This window comes from Lactuca saligna, chromosome 1 (assembly GCF_052625555.1).
Source record: "Lactuca saligna cultivar CGN05327 chromosome 1, ASM5262555v1, whole genome shotgun sequence".
Classification (NCBI taxonomy): Eukaryota; Viridiplantae; Streptophyta; class Magnoliopsida; order Asterales; family Asteraceae; genus Lactuca; species Lactuca saligna.
In genome coordinates, this window is record NC_136417.1 from 155834356 (window position 1) to 155839350 (window position 4995).

The following is a 4995-nucleotide window of genomic DNA, read 5'->3' on the forward strand; positions in this document are numbered from 1 at the left end:
GCCTCCTGTCGGCGTAGCTCTTCTGCCGACTCTGCGCAGTCTGCAGCCTACTACGGACCTGCTGGATCAATTCCGTCGTCTTGAGCACCACTTCGGTGCTCCCTATGACTCGCTGACCGACCTCGCCCGAACAAATCGGGGTCCTGCACTTCCTGCCATATAACATTTCAAAAGGAGGTCGATCAATGCTCGCATGATAACTGTTGTTATACGGGAATTCCGCTAACGGAAGATACGTATCCCAACTGCCCCCAAAGTCTAGAACACATGCCCTAAGCATGTCCTCGAGAGTCTGAATCGTCCTCTCGCTCTGCCCGTCAGTCTAAGGATGGAAAGCGGTGCTGAAATGGAGACGAGTACCCATCTCGTCGTGGAATCGCTTCCAGAATCTGGACGTGAAACGAACATCTCGGTCCGACACCACCGATACCGGCACTCCATGACGTGCCACAATCTCCCGCACATAGATATCGGCTAACCTTTCCGCCGATATACTCTCCTAAATCGGAATAAAATGGGCACTCTTCGTCAACCGATCCACTACTACCCATATCGAGTCCACCCCGCGTGCGGTCCTAGGGAGCTTGGTGACAAAATCCATGGTGATGTCCTCCCATTTCCACACGGGAATGTCTAACGGCTGCATCTTGCCGTGAGGTCTCTGGTGCTCCGCCTTGACCTTCCGACAGGTCAAACATCTCTCCACATACCAAGCAACATCTCGCTTCATGCAGGGCCACCAATAATCCGATCGAAGATTTCGATACATCTTCGTTGCCCCTGGGTGGATAGAAAACCGAGACTTATGAGCCTCGTCCATCAATACTTGCCGTACCCCACCGCAGTACGGTACCCACACCCTACCATGAAGCGTCAACAAACCCCGACTGTCGTAATCAAACGAAGCTACTCGGCCCACTATCCTCTCGCACTTCTGCCTCTCCTCCTTGAGGCCCTCCATCTGAGCCTCCTTGACCCGCTCCAACAACGGAGTGATCACTGTCATCCTCATACATAGATCTCTGATAGGGGCCGTCGACACCTTGCGGCTCAGGGCGTCGGCCACCACATTGGCCTTCCCTGGATGATAAAGGATCTCACAGTCATAGTCCTTCAGCACGTCTAACCATCTCCTATGTCTCATGTTCAAACTCGGCTGATCCATAAGATATCGCAAACTCTTGTGATCCGTGTAAATAGTACAGCGGACCCCATAAAGGTAATGTCTCCAAATCTTGAGGGCAAACACAACCGCCCCCAGCTCCAAATCGTGGGTAGGATAATTAACCTCGTGAGGCTTCAACTCTCTCGAGGCATAAGCTACCACGTGACCTCGCTGCATCAACACTGCTCCCATACCTGTGATCGAAGCATCACAATAGACCACGAAATCCTCTACACCCTACGGCAAGGTAAGGATCGGAGCCTCGCACAATCTCTGCCTGAGAGTCTCGAACGCCGCCTGCTGCTCAGGCCCCCAACGAAAAACCACCGACTTCTTGGTCAGTCGGGTGAGCGGCACCGCTATCTTGGAGAAGTCCTGGATAAATCTCCGATAATACCCTGCCAACCCCAGGAAGCTCCGAATCTCAGATGGAGACCTCGGGACCTCCCACTGCATCACGGCCTCAATCTTGACCGGATCTGCCAAAATACCCTTCTGGTTGACGAGATGACCAAGAAACTGCACCTCGCGCAACCAGAACTCACACTTGGAGAACTTTGCGAAAAGTCTCTCCCTCCTCAAAGTCTCCAACACCTCCTTCAGGTGCTCCTCATGCTGCCCCTGGGTCTTGGAATACACCAAGATGTCATCTATAAACACTATCACTGACCGATCCAGCATCGGTCTGCACACGCGGTTCATGAGATCCATGAACGCGGCTGGGGCATTGGTGAGCCCAAATGGCATCACCACGAACTCATAATGACCATACCGGGTCCTGAAAGCAGTCTTCTGCACATCCTCATCTCTAACCCTCATCTGATGATAACCGGAGCGTAGATCGATCTTGGAGAACCAAGACGCTCCCTGAAGCTGATCAAACAGGTCATCTATCCTCGGAAGTGGGTAACGGTTCTTCACCGTTACTTTGTTCAACTCCCGATAATCAATACACATCCGATGCGACCCATCCTTCTTCCTCACAAATAAGATCGGCGCGCCCCAAGGCGAACTGCTCGGCCGAATGAAACCCTTGTCTAACAGCTCCTGGAGCTGTGTAGACAACTCCTGCATCTCAGGGGGAGCAAGTCGATACGGTGCTTTGGCTATCGGAGCTGCACCAGGAACTAGGTCGATCCTGAACTCAACCTGCCTCTCTGGAGGTATCCCCGGTAAATCCTCAGGAAACACATCCCGGTAGTCACGAACAACAGGAACATCATCAATCTCCGTCTTGCCCTTCTCCCGGGCATCCAAGATGTAAGCTACAAAACCGGCGCAACCCTGCTGAACATAGCGCCTCGCCCTCGCGGCGGAACAAAAGATCGGTCCTCGATGGGGCCTCTCGCCCTGAATCACTATCTCTCCCCCACTGGGAGTGCGAACCCTCACTAGCTGTAGCTCACAATCAATCACCGCCCCATTGGAGCTCAGCCAATCCATGCCCACAATAACTTTATTCCCACGCAGGGGAATAGGAACCAGGTCCACTGAAAACTGCTCATCAAATATCTGAAGGGAACACCCTCTATGTACTCTGCCGACCCTCACGGTCCTATCATCTGCTATCTCAACCTCTAGTGGACAATCCAGCTCCCCTGGAGTTCTGCTAAATCTCTTGCTAAGCGCAAGCGATACAAATGATTGGGTAGCCCCCGAATCGAACAATACCAAAGCAGGGATGCCGTTCATCGAGAACGACCCCGTCACCACATCAGGAGTCGCTCGCGCCTCCTCTGCTGTCATCTGAAATGCCCTGCTCTTCGCCACCGGCGCATCAGCTCGGCCTTGCCGGCCATCCATAATCCTCAGGGTGGCAGGGGCAGGTGCAACCACCTTCCCTGTTGCAGCTAAACTGGGACACTAGGACCTTTTGTGTCCCCTCTGATTGCACTGAAAGCAAATCAGATCCGATGTTGTAACCGTAGTAGCAGGGGCCGTACAATCCCTACTCATATGCCCAGTCCGACCGCACTTGTAGCAGCCGGAACTCCCTACCTTGCACGCCCCCTCGTGCAATCTCCCACACTTGCCACACCGACCGTGGCTCTGCTGACCCCTGGACCTGTGATCTGAAACCTTGGGCTTTTTGCCCACACTGCCTAAGCCCGAAACCGCCTCCGGTTTCCTCTTCTTCTCCATCTCGAGATCAATCTCCCTCTCTCTAGCTCTAGCAATCATGTCGTCCAGCGTTTTGCAACTGGACCGGCTCACAAACATTCGAATGTCACTCCGCAACATCTCGTGGTAACGGGCCTTCTTCATCTCCTCATCGGCTGCATACTGAGGAACAAGAAGGGCCCTCTCCCTGAACTTGGCGGTGATCTCCGCCACTATCTCTGTAGTCTGGGTAAGATCCTGGAACTCCCTAGCTAACTGTTGCACCTCGATGACCGGTGCAAACTCCGCCCTGAACCTGGTAGAGAAATCAGCCCAGGTCATGGCATCCAGTGCCGCATCATCTCCGATGGCATGTCCGACCTCCTCCCACCAGTCTCGTGCCCTGTCCTTCAGAAGACAGGACGCCAATCTGACCTTGTCCCCCTCGGGACATCTGCTAGTGCGGAATGCGTTGGCCACATCCGCCAACCATCTGGTACTCCCTATGGGGTCCCGCGCCCCATGATAGTCAGGAGCCCCGCATGCCCTGAACTCCCTGAAAGTGAGTGTGCGCGACCCCATCACGGCCGCCATCTTGGCACGGAAAGTACTCAATCTCTCATCCATCAGCTCTAAAATACCCTCCTTGATCGAACCGAAGATCACAGGAGTCTGCTCTAGTATGATGCGGGTAACCTCAGAAGAAAGGAACTCCCTAGTCTGCTCATCCATCTGACCGGCCTCCGGGCCTGGTCCCGATCCTGATCCCCCTCCGGCATCTGAACTGCCGGCTGCTGGCCTCGGATGCAAAACTACCATTCTGTAACATATCATAACAACATCAGAACACTGAAATATCTCAAGGGATCATGATACTACTACTAGCTTCCTGGTCTTGTCTTGGCCTTCCTTAATTCGAGTACGGATCCTCTGCTTTCAGTAGTATGGGCCCCTACTACCTTCCACATCTATCCGTACTTTCCTCAAGAACTGCCTTGACTCCACCAAGTCACTTCTACCGCTGCTATTCTCTGCTACTCTCATCCTAGGCTTGCCCTAGGGAAACTTCAAGCTCAACGCGACTGGTCCTCAGCTGCTGTAGGTCTCCTCATAATGCCAGTTAGCCACCACCTAAACACCATCACATGTGATGAGGATTAGATAATCCCTCAAGTAAAGGATCTGTCTCTACAACGGTTGGACTCAAACAAGAGCTGCGTAGTAGAGCCAGTTCCAGCACTCTGGGATTATTCAAACCTGATCACATGTGGTGTGACGTGTTCACCTAATGGCTAACTCCCACTACTCAGCATCCCACTAAGCACGAAGCAAGCAGCATTCGGACACGGGAAACAGACTCAGGCAAAACTATTCTTATAACAAGAAACTGCACTAGCATAGAATGCTAAGCTCGTACTATCAGGCATAACCTAAACAGGCTATCCTACTGCTGTCTACTCAATTCTAGCATGCAATACTCATAAAGCTGTAACACATAAACAGGCACATAAGGCATTCTCCTAGATCCTTAGCCCTATACTAGCATGCTGTTCTACTGAAACGGAAACTGAACAAATAGCTTGTATGGGTAATTTGGGAGTACTTACTTGAGCTCGGCTGACCGCATGCACACACCTCTATCTTGTTTAAAAACAATTCTTTCTTTCTAAGTGCTTTCAAAATTCTTTTTGTAAAACATTTTTATTAAAATCTTTTATTTCCCTTAGTTT